This window comes from Lathamus discolor, chromosome 11 (assembly GCF_037157495.1).
Source record: "Lathamus discolor isolate bLatDis1 chromosome 11, bLatDis1.hap1, whole genome shotgun sequence".
Lineage (NCBI taxonomy): Eukaryota > Metazoa > Chordata > Aves > Psittaciformes > Psittacidae > Lathamus > Lathamus discolor.
In genome coordinates, this window is record NC_088894.1 from 12,180,060 (window position 1) to 12,192,067 (window position 12,008).

General features: G+C 49.8%; 1 protein-coding gene across 4 annotated transcripts in view; it reads right to left on the bottom strand.

The window, feature by feature from the left end:
• Positions 1-7,144, bottom strand: part of RALY (RALY heterogeneous nuclear ribonucleoprotein) — a 109,880-nt gene extending 102,736 nt beyond the window's left edge. The window contains exon 1 of one of the 4 annotated variants that reach the window (XM_065691610.1): positions 7,034-7,144. The gene's annotated coding sequence lies outside the window, so the exon portion shown is untranslated. Of the gene's footprint in view, positions 1-6,469; positions 6,698-7,033 lie in introns of those variants that run through there. The other 3 variants (XM_065691612.1, XM_065691611.1, XM_065691609.1) reach the window with 3 other exon arrangements.
• Between the last annotated feature and the right edge of the window lie 4,864 nt (positions 7,145-12,008).

Here is a 12,008-nt window from a genome sequence, read left to right on the forward strand (position 1 = left end):
ATTTTGGGAAAAGAGGTAACTTAGGATAGCTTTTGTAACGCCTGCTGCCAAAACAAAGACGAAGGACTGTAAGAGGTGATCAATGTTTAAGCCCATCTTCAAAGTGATTTGAGGAGCTGCTGAAAACAAACAAGCAAACAGGGCCCAGGAGCCAGGGTAAAAGCTGACAAAGAAATTGCCTTTTTTCCTAGGCAAACAGAAGGTGGCTAACAGCTCGGTTCAGCGAGGCTGAGCTCTCTCCCCTCCTAATACAAGCAGGGCCAGAGACCAGATTTAATTTCTTCCTCACAACAACTTTAATTAAAATCTAAGCCCTTCCTGCCTCTCTCCTGCCACGAGGTGTAGTTCTGCTCACAGGAGGTATTAGCAAACTCCAGCTTATTGATGTGCCCTCCCTGAAAACGCTGTTTATGCCACAATCAAATGGCTGGGGAGCCCATCTGGAGGAAAGCACTCCATTCCTAATTAAGAGAAAAACCACAAAGCCCACCTTTGATGTGTAGCAATGGCAGCAGTCATTCCCCATGTGCTGGTGTAGCTGTTCAACAGCATCAGCTTCACAGGGCATCCTTCCAGAGGAATTTACCATCAGATACTGCTCTTCACCATCACTTGTGCCCTGTGAGTGCCAAGATGCTACTGAAGCTAAAGAAAGCACACTGACTGCATGAGATTAACTGTATCAAGGATCTTTCAGTAGTTTTATAAGCACTGAAATTTCAAAGCCAGGTTCACAGTCTAGGTCCCATCTTTGTGAGGTGATCTACAGCGACCCATACCTGTGTCTGCATGGATGCCCTGCTTGCAGTGATGCCTGCAGGTCTGTTCCTAGGCTTGGGTACCAGCCTGGGAGAGAATGTATGGGACCTCTCAGCTTCAGCATAGATGAGGGCAAGTTTGACTGGGTTCTTGAAATGCATGTGCAAGAGTTGCACACTAAACTTTGGAGTAAAAGTTTAAAATTATAAATAGAAAAAATAAGCCTAAGTTGCCAGAAAGCTCAAGAGGATTTCTGCAGTGCTCATAGCTCTCACCAGCTCCCCAAAGCGTTCCAGGAGCTGGTAAGACCTCTAAGCATTGCGCATGGCTGCAGAACCAACAGTCACAAGCAAATACCTGTTTTACAAGCAGATACAGCTCCAGGGGCAGAAACCAGGAGCTGCTGAACCACCAAACCACCACAACGCTGCCCTTCCAGCAGGAACATGCTCGGTCAGGCCATGCAGCACCGTCAGCTCTGCAATGGTATGTCCCAGAGCAAGCATGGATTTTATCAAATCTATCTACAAAAAAACCCCACAACAATTACGTTTGAGCTGCAATCTCCTACACAGAGGCCACATCTCGGACCAGGAGAGTCACCTTGAAGTCCTGGCAAGCCTAGGATGCAACTGAGAAGAGAGGGAAGGCCAGGTGAAAGGGACAGCGCTGCCTGCCAGTTCAGTCATAAGATATCCACTGTTGCACCACGCAGCCCCACATGGTCAAAGTCCAAAACTCTTCACTGGAGCACTAGATCATCCGTATCTTTCCCAGACACTGGCTTTCATCCACAAGTTTAGTTCGGCCCCCTCACACCTCCAAGCAGAGGTACTTTCTCCCTGTGCAGGAGAGAGGGCAGAACCAGTGCTCCCCACATCCTTCTAGAGGAAGCATTTTTCCCACAAATGAAGACAGAAAAAAGGCATGAGATTCAGATTAGTAAAGGCATCAAGAGCTCAGGAGGGGAACATCTGAAACCGCCACCTCTATCCACCTTATGTCCTCTGCCTGCCTAGTCCTGAACTCAGGAATTCATGCATTAACATCAATAATAGCATGGATCTAGTCCCAGCTTCCAGAACAAGTGCCCATTGCCATCATTTCCACACTATCTTCTCCAGCAGAAACTGTCTTCCCTATATCCATGTTCAAGAACTCTCACCGCAGGCAGACCCCCATGTGGAATGATGTTCTCCTTCCAAGGAAGCTGGGACGCAGCGGGAGGCACTTAATCCTGACACAGCAGGAGCTGGAGCTGCACTGCCCCAGTTACTGCTCCTGCTCATACATCGTGCCTCACCATTCTTCCTCTGCTTGTAACAGCAGTCAGAAGATAAGTTCACATTCATTCCCACTGTGGCTGTGTTTGTAGAAATAAAAGCTGCTTGCAAAAGCATCAGATAAAGCTACGGCACTTCTCAGTGCCTATTGTTCAGGACCATCACACACCACCTTCAGATGATGCTGCAGACTTCACCAGGGAATCACTGAATTCACACAGACGTAGTCCGGAGGTGCCTATGCTGTTTACATCTTTCTTGTTTTCTTAGAGGAAAGAAAAGGCATTATGTTTTCTATTTTAAACCCACACTTTTGGGAACAAAAATAAAATAATAAATGAGAGTGCAGTATCACTGGCAAAGGCTACAAATGGATGGTCAGTAAAGGAAATACTCTGTAGCAATGCTCCTGAAACTGAGTTCGGCACATCTTGCTCTAGGTCAGTATTTGGTTTCAACATGTTCTTAAGGTCTGCTATTTAAAAAAGATAGTACCATTATTAGGTGCCAGATTGACTCTGGAACAGCCTCAGCAGCCCAGCAGGTCCCCTGGAGACTGTGCATCTACATCTTCATGTTGGAAGATACAAGAGACCTCAATAAGCAGAACAAACAGGATTGTTTGTGTTCAACAGTGTTATACAAGAGCCAAAAAGATGACTCATGCTGCCCTTATAGCCTTTCCCCGGATATCCAGAACAAAGCCGGGCACAGCCACAGAAAGCAGTTGTCTCTCAGGGGGAGGTTAACTCCAGGGATACCTCCTGCCCAGGCGATACAGCTTCAGTCATCGTTAATAACATCAGTGCTGCTTTAAGGTGGTTAGATTTTAAGACAAAAATTGCTCTTGTTTTGTCCAAGAAGAGGAAGTCATTACAATACTCCCACTATTCCACCTTCCTTAAGCAAGGAGGACCTCACTGGGAGCTTACAAAACTACAGATTGCAGGCAATATACTTTTCCACATCCATGCTTCAGCATCATCTGTTGTATCATGCACACTATCCCCCATCTCAGGCTCCACAGGAGTAGCTTCTCTTGTTTGCCCACACCCTGGCAACAACAGGATACTATTTCTGATTGTTTTAAGCCGCAAGAAACACGAGAAGCCACAAGAAAAGCTTTAGATTCACCATTTGCATGCATCAAGCTGAGGATTTCCTAAGAGATGCAGAGGAAAACAGTCTTTGCTCAGCATTACAAGCCGTGGCTTTGATAATTCCAGCAGCTTAAATGCAAAACTAGACACTTGCAAGCAGATGTTAATTCTGCAGAACGCGGGGTCGGAGTCAATCTCTGCCCTGGTGTCACCTCAATTCTGCCTTTGGCAAAGCACATACAATTAATTTTATGTTGGGATGATGGAGCTAGCAGACATCCGACCTCCTCATTAAATACACACTTTCAGGTGAGAACCACCATGTAAAATTATTCACTTGAATTAAACAGATAGGCCAGGACTGATGGCAAAAATAAAAACAGACAGAGTTGACACCATGCTGAGGAAGGCGGCAGCATTCTGTGCACAACAGCAAAATCAACTTAATCACAAATGACAACTTCTGAAAGCCTTTATTTGGGATTCATCCTTGGCATTTTTTCTAGGCCAGCTAGAAAACAAAAGCTTTGTCTTCTTAAAATGCAGTAGCCTGAGGCACCTCTAAAAAAAGTGACATAACTCAGGTCTGAAAAATGCCTCCTGGGTTTCAGATTCTCCTAAGAGCCTCTTTACTATTCAGCTTGATTCAGATTACCCACATCAGCATGAACGCTGCAGATTTAGCCTCAGCTATCGACACAGGTACAAAAAGCACACATTTAGGACTGGGGATTTTTTTTTTAAGCTATATGATTAAAGAGCTACAGTTATAAAAAGGAACTTGTTATTGATCCAAATGCTTCCTCCCTCCCTGTTCTCCAGTAGGTTTATAAACACTCTCTGATGACAGTTCATCCTGAATTTCACTCTGTTGGGCTTGTTTCAGACTTTTTTCTAGCATGTTTTTCTTGCTGGGTGTTTTCAACCTTTCCACCACAAACCTCAAGCTGTGAAAAGAATGAGCAGCTCGTTTTGGAGTCAAAACTTGGGCTCCAAATATGATTCTTGTTTCTTTTCCCTTCTTCACTTCAGCAGTTCTGCAACCAATACCTTTGTGTTTCTTCAAATACAGGGACACAACCCTGTGCTGGGCAAGACAGTAACTTAATGGGAGGGAGCAAGGAAGGAAAAGCTGCAAATCTCTTCAGACACAGCTATTTCTAATACCCATAATTAACATCTTGGATAACTCTGCAGTACTTTTAGCATATCAAAGCTTTTTATATCCATAGGCCATTTTCTTTGAGTAGATGCAAGTTTACATCTAGGTCTGAAAACTTCTTATGCAGCCATCAATAAAGAACTCGGATCAAAAGTTCTGTTGCTTTTATTGATAATTTGGGACAATGAGAGCCGAAAGCTCTCCTGGCACTGGGAATGTGTTAAGAGTTATTTTTCTGAGTGATCAAGTCTCTTCACTTATGCCACATAAACTGTTTACTGGCAAGAGCTTTAAGCCTCTCTTTACAATCCCCAAATAAAACATCCTTCCAGAACTTGCTGCCTATTATCTGCCTTTTCTAAAGAAAGTGGTTCTTAAGAGACCCACCTTCTTCTGCTTTGCCATTCCCCTGAAGCCCATCTGCAACATTAGCTTGACACAAGCAGAATACCGCAATCTTTCACAGCACAGCACGGTGAACTAAATGAGTGTCTGTCTTTACATCCTGAAGAACGGTATCACGCACAGCCGAGCCAAATGGTGCTCACCACAAACAAGGGTCATAAAAAGGCTTCCAGGAACTCGAGCGATAAACCTTGTGACAAGCTGTCACCAAGAGTAGGCAGCCCAAAAAGGATGCTACAGAGCAACACTGCTGTGGCTTAACCCGAGGTTTTGCTCGTGACACAGGTTCCTTACCACCCGTGAAGATCCTTCATACCACATCAGTGCAGGCTCCTCGGCCAGGAGCTCTGCTGCTGGTTTGCCTAGAAAACAAACTGCTTCCCTATCCTTTAGCATAGAATTAAACACAGAGAGCGCAAATCAGAGCAAATCACAGAATAAAAGATGGGACAAAATGCAAGTGGAAATACCACTTCCCCCTTCTCAACTGAGGAATAGAAACCAGTTGTGGAAGCACCTGTAGAAGCCAGCAGGTTTCCTGCTTGCAGCAGGGATGATCCAGAGGTCCTGCAGCAAAGCCTACACTTTCCTCCCCATGACTGCTCACCCAAAACGACAGCGAGCATTGCTCAGAGCCAAAGAAAACAGGCTCAGCCTGGGCGCTGAGGTCCACAGTAAACATCAGCCCCGATGCTCACACGGCCCCTGCCAGCCCAGCAAAAGCCACCAGCAGTGGCAAACATGCACTGCCCACCCTGGCAAACACCAGTACCAGCTACCGATACCCTGTGGTATTTATTTGCAGGGGAAAGAAAACAAGGGCTTCCTTAATATTAAATAAAAGGGTCTTTTTTTCTGGCCTCAAAAGTAAGCCAAAGTCAATCATGATGCTATTGATTCCAGTCTCCACTCCAGCCCCAGCATAAGAGCTACTGGAGAACGTGGGAAAGCCGGGGAACACGAAGCCAGTGCAGGCTTGCTCCCTGGCTCAGCCTTACTGCCCGGATCTTCCCCATGCTGGGATACAAATCTGAGCTTCACACTCGGCAGCACAGTCAGGAAGAGAAAGGCGCACATCCACACTGTTGGCACAATTTCCATCTCAGCCTTTATGCTGTGTAATCATAGAAGGACTCAGCTGCAGGACCACCCTGACGGTTTGGCATATGGCATTGTGACAGCAGCCCGGAGTAAACACGGGACTTCCATCCACCACCTCAGACACAGAAATTGACAACCCGAACGTATCCGCGGCAGAAAACATTGTGAAACGCTGTGAAACCGAGCTCGTAGGGCTCAGCACCACGGCGCCGGGGAGCAGACGGGGGTACTCCAAGCCCCCGGGCTTCGGGGCCGGTCCCACTAGTGCTACCGGTCCCACCGGTCCGCCCGCGCCTCCAGCCCGAGCAGCTCCGCAAGAGACACCGAGCAACTCGCGATCGCTCCGGTCCCCCCGCGACACCCCCGCACCGACTCCTCCGGGACCCGCGTTACGGGAGAGCGGGCGCCGCCAGCTCCGCACCGGGGCAGCGGCGGGGACGGGATTTCACCCGGCAGCCGCTTCCAAGAGCGGAAGTTTCCCATCCCGCAAGTGCCAACATCGCGCTTCCTCCCCGCTTCCCAGTGAACAGGGGGAAACGGGGAGAAAGAAAGGGGGGAAAAAACCCCACAAACAACAAAACAAACGTAAGAAAATCCATGGAGTAGAGGGAAAAAGAGGAGACTGCAGTAAAAGATGAATAAAGAAGGCAATAACTCACTGCCCGCCGGCAGCGCAGCCCCGGGAAAGCTCGCTCCGTCTCGCAAGAGGCAGCCCCGTCCAGCGGCGGCCCGCGGGGCGCGGTGTGCGCGGCTCGGAAGCGCTCCCCGCGCGGGGTGCCGGGTACCGACGCAGGGCTGCGGACCGACGCGCACCGAGCCGCGGTACAGCGGCCGGCACAGTGCCGCGCACCGCCCCGCCGCTCCAGCGCCGTCCTCCGACCGTACCACAGCGCCGCGCCGGCGGGGTGGGGAGCGAGTGCCGGAGGAGGGGGACGCGTACGGCCGGGGCCGGGGCCCGTGCCGCGGTGCCACCGCGGCGCTGCCTGCGCGCATCCGCCCCCGGGAGCTGCGCCGCCCCGTGCCGTGCTGCGGGGCCCCGGCACAGCGCAGCGCCGCTCCCCTCCCGCTCGGCGGCCGGCGCGGTGGAACAGTCCAGCGCGGGTGGGGCGCTGGGGCGCGGGTTCGCTCCGGGCGGCGCGGTCGGGGCTGTGGGCTCGGCGGGTCGCAGGGCGCTCCCGGGTTGGGCAATCCCCGTTGTGCCCGGTCGGAGCTCAGGCTCGTACCCACTGCCCGCGCCGGGTCCTGGCGGCGGCCGCTGGAACTCCGGCCCTGACGCTCGGCCGACGCCGGTGCTGCGTGTGACAGAGCGGTTCCCGTCCGGCTGCTCTTGCTCTGTGTTTGCGCACCGCGCGCGCGAAGTGAAACCGTTCTCTCGGGAATCAGACCTTTTCCTGCCTAAAGTCGTTTCCTCACTCGGTGCTCGCACGGTAACAGCCCTGGGACAGACCCACGCGGAGATGTTGTGAGGAATAAGGCAGCACCGGCTGGACTGCGAACCCACGTGTGGTCCCAGCACCCTCCAGCCACTGGGACATCTACTGCAGCATCTCCCCGCTCGCTGCAACGCTCCAGCATGTCCCCGTTCAGGCGCTCCTGGGATCTCTCCCTAGCGCAGGTGATCACAAATCCCCCTTCGGAGTACTCTCCATTGATCCCAACGTAACCACGGTGGTGTTTAAGTGCGCAGTTACACAGAACTACCCAGCAGAGTGCTCACTCCTGCTGAGGCTGGTGGGAGGATGAGGCTCTCAGAAGATGCCTCCAAAGGCCAGGTTGTTCGGTAGTAGGAGATCTCTAACTGAGACGAACTCTCACCAGCATCAAGACCTGACTGACCCTGGGCGGAAGGCAAGATGTCTGGGTACACACCAAGCCAAACCTGAAGCGTTAACTGTTATTTCAGCTTAATTTTCCTTGGGCAGCTCACACATCTCTTCCAAGCTCCAGTTTTTCCCTTGCAGAGTGAGCTTCCCAAAAAAGGGCCGAAAGTCAAAACCACATCAGTGTCCCAGCGGAGTACATCGGCTTTCCCACTGAAATCCGCATACCCCAGTCTGGCATGGGACGTTGTGTCCCCTCGCTCCTCAGAAACCAATCTCCTCCTTGGGTTTTGCTTCCCACACTAAATCAGCACCCAGAGTGAGGGCAGGCAATCCTGCCTCCAGGGTGTCAGAGCGCATGTCCTGGGTGAGATGTGCTCCAGGTTTCCTTCCAGAAGGAAGATCAAGGGGCACTATATTCTAATTCCTATAGAGCTACACAGTAGCATTTCAGAACAATTTAGTGATGCTTTCTCAGTCTGGGGACATTTATTGACCCAAATTCTCACACAATAAGCCCCAGTAACATCAATAAGCTGCTGCCAAAGCAGGTGCTTCTCATATTAGTCCAGAATTAATTTTTCATCAAACCCTGATTTTCTTTAAAGTCCTATTTATTGCTTAACAATCACTTGAAAGTCTATGGGTGGGAAGTAACACAAAAGCATCTTTCATTATTCATTAAGGACAAGTGATGCAGGGCTTTTGGAAGGGAATAGAAAGTACACATACTTTTGTGCATTTAAAACAATTATTTCTTATTAATAACCCTGCAGAAAGGTGCCCCGCAGAGACCTGCAGTGTGGATGTTTTGAAGTCTCTGGATCACAAAAAGAATCATTTTCCCCTGTGACGTTTCTGAGCAGAAATCCTGGGAAAGTTTTTCTTTCATAATTTTATTTTTTAGAGAGATTTAGACTGTTGGGTTTGGGGGTGTCCCCTTCAATGGAATGAAAAAGTAATGTGGTGGTAACGATGGAGGTTGAGAGCTGTCAGCAGCATAAAGGGCTGCAGGTACAGAGCGAACCTGCAGCAGGTTTGGGAAGAGAATTGAGAAGCCACAAGATCCCACTGTAGAGTCTTTCCCTCTATAAGGGGAGGTCTTACCCTTCGTACTGGCATCCAGGTAGAGTACAACTCACCCCTAGCCTGCCCGGAGCCACCCATCTACACTGGGATGTCCCAGCTTGGATGCCAGGATGCTGTGGGAGCCCCAGGGTAAGTGGGGTGGTGTGGGATCCTGTGTAAGGGACCACAGACGATGCTTATCACCCATCTCTGTCACTAGGACAATGCTTCTTGTCCACCTCATTCCAGGAAAGGCCGGATGGGGGAAACTCTGGTCTGCAGAGCAGGGGCCTGTTGTTCCAAGTACATTGGTCTGTCTGCCCTGAAGTCACACGCTGGTCCTAAAGCTGAAGGACCAGCACAGAGCAGTTTTGCTGTGGTCACACTGGCGAGGAAGGTTCCAGAGAACAGCGAGCTTCTCTTGGCTGTGCCTTGTGATAGGATCAGTCCCTCCAGGCCTTAGAAGGTGTCCTTGAGCCTGCAGACAATGAAATTCAGTCAGGCTCTATAAGCCGACCTGGGGCTGTGCACAGCTGCCTGCAGAGTGCCCCCATTGCCAACACCATTGCTAGGAGGTGTTGGGACCCCATGAGCTGTGTATTGGGGGAGCTGGTCCTGGGATATCACTGCCAGCAGCCCCTGTCCTGGTTTTCCACATCTCCTCCTTGGCATGTCCTCTCCCTGCCACCCTGCTTGGAAAAATGGGGCAGACCAGACTGGAGGCGACCTCCTTGGGAACCTGGGGCCATTTAGGACCTGAGTGCCAGCCTGGCAGGAAGGAGAGAGCATGGGGACCTGCCACACTGGAGAGAGAGGCTGGAAGCCAAGCGCACTGCTTGGGAACTCCATGGGGCCACCACGGCTTCTGGACAAAATCCAAGGGATTTCTGCATGCTGAGACCTCCTGAGGAAACCAGTCCTCCTGTGAGAGCCCTCCCTGGCTCCTGATTTGGTAGTGGGACCCTGTAAAAGAGGTAACAGGTCCTTTTCATCAGCACGTTTGTCCAGGACACTAAGTGTGTGGCTATGGTCCCTCAGACATTTAACCCTGTCACTCTCCCCATTGCCCTGATTTCAACCTTCCACATTTGATTTTTGTGCTGGGAGATAGAGAAATGTCAGTGGGTTTGTTTTCCTTTTTTTTTTTTTTTCTCCTCCATTTTTAATGAATTTTTCATTTTGTTCCACCGGTACAGAAGGAATAACAATGAAGCAGCACTGTCAACATCGAAAGAATTCTCTCCAAAGTCACACTGTGGCCAATCTGCAGCAACAAGAATAGATTTTATGAATCCCATGAAAGAGAATTGTTGGTGGAGGGGGTGGAGGTGCATCTCGAAGGCTCCTAACTCTGATTTCCACACCATGAGGCCCTATTATAAGGAGCTGTTTAAAACACAAGCCAAGAAACAGGATCATTCTGGAAAAATGGATTTCTAATAGCAGTGGAACAAAAAAACATATAAGTGCTTCACGATGGTTGAAGAAAATAAGTTGCCTGAGAAAGCAGCTTTCTCCTCCATGCTCTGGGAATCGGGCAGGATGCTGCCAGGGGCTGGACACCACAGCAGGGCTGAACAGGCTTCGGGTTTTGTCTGCACTTGCAGCCCCACTGGCCTCAGGCTCTGCAGTGGCTGCTCCAGTAATAGGGATGCTTCCAAGGGCAGGCAAAGTTCTCCTTTTATGTTTGTTGTTTCTTCCAGGAGGTGTTAACACCAATTTATGAGCTCAGTGGGATGACAGCGACGGGTGAGCAGCGCTGACCTCGGAACTTCCCTCTGTCAGATCTCTTTCTTCCATCTCAAAGTTGGTCTAAAAGCAACAGAAGGATGTTGGGTGGATGGAGGGGGTGGACAGGGGTGGTGGATGGGGGGCAGAGCTGGGGCTTGTCGGTGTTCACCTTAGAGGAGAAACTCAGTGAACACCATCTAAAAATCGTTTGTCTCTAATGTGGCCCTGCTGTATACATAAGCTGTTGTCTTGGGGAAGGGCTGCACGTTTCATGCCTCCTGCACACAGTGAGTGCAGGAACACCTGCACAGTGTGAAATTAATACTGGCATCATTTTTTGTTCCTGTATATATCCAAGTGCTTTTTCTTCCAGGAACTGCACAGTACATGCAGCTTAGGAAGGTCTGAAAACAAAGCCTGTGCTTATTGTCATACGTTTTCTTACTGCTGTTGAAGTGAGGAAATCAAAGATATGCTCTTAAGCACTCACTGCACCTCTACCAGGGTACGTAGCAGCTTGTAAGCTGTGAATGAGGAAGAGCACAAACAGGATTCCCTTTAAAAAGAAGGAAAAGCAACATGATGGGGAGGGGGAAGCAAAGAAAGAATATTAGTGCCAAGGATCATCCAAAATGAACTTCTTTGCCCTAATATTGGAGGTTAAACAATCAAGCTGACAACATTTTCTTCCTGAAAACATCACGTTGTCTGTCAAGGTGTTATTGGTCCAGACACACTGCCCAGCTCCAGCAGTGATAGTTTATGAGCTATCAAGGGAAGGTGACTGCTTTAAATGATTGTCCTGAGGGAAGTGAGCAGAAATGTCAGTGACACCTGTCCAGGTAGCACTTCTCCCTTCCTCCTCCCTTGGATGGTGCCTGGGCACAAGCACCAATAAATCTGCTACCCTATGGGTATCAGCAGTGTTTCCCAAATCAACATTTCCTCTGTTTGCTTTGAGAGCCTGACAAATGATAGAAGCACAAGAACAGCAAAGACTAAATCTTAATAGCCTCCAGATATATTCATCACTCAAGGAGGGAGAAATTAGGCCAGAAACTACTGGTGTGAACCCAGGTAAAGCTTCTGACTTCACCAGAGCTGTCTGACTGCCATCAGTGAGAGCTGGCCATACAGTTAGTTTCTCTTTCAGGGTGTGCGCTGACTATGGAGGAACACTGGCCACATGCTGCTCTCAGCATTCAGGTTCTTCTCCTGCCCTTGAATCCACCTAGGATGGCAAATGCATGGTGATGCTCCTGGAGAAAAGGAGCAAGTGGGGGCACCGGTACTGACCAGGCAGGAGCTAGGGAAGAAGAGCATTGAGGGGCTGGATAATTCGATTCCCACCAGTGTGCTTCCCTCTGCCATTTCCATGCTGTAGGAAAGGAACACAGATGTGCTTGAAGGATGCTGTATTTTCCAGCACTTCATGTACTGCTCTCCTGTAACCATCAGCCACCTGCCCGGCAGCCCTTGTCCCAGTCCCTGACATCTTAAAGGATTTATTTCCCAAGAAAGCTACCAAGATCCTTCTCACTTGCAGTCCCTGGCGTGCACTGGTGAATGGATCCAGCAT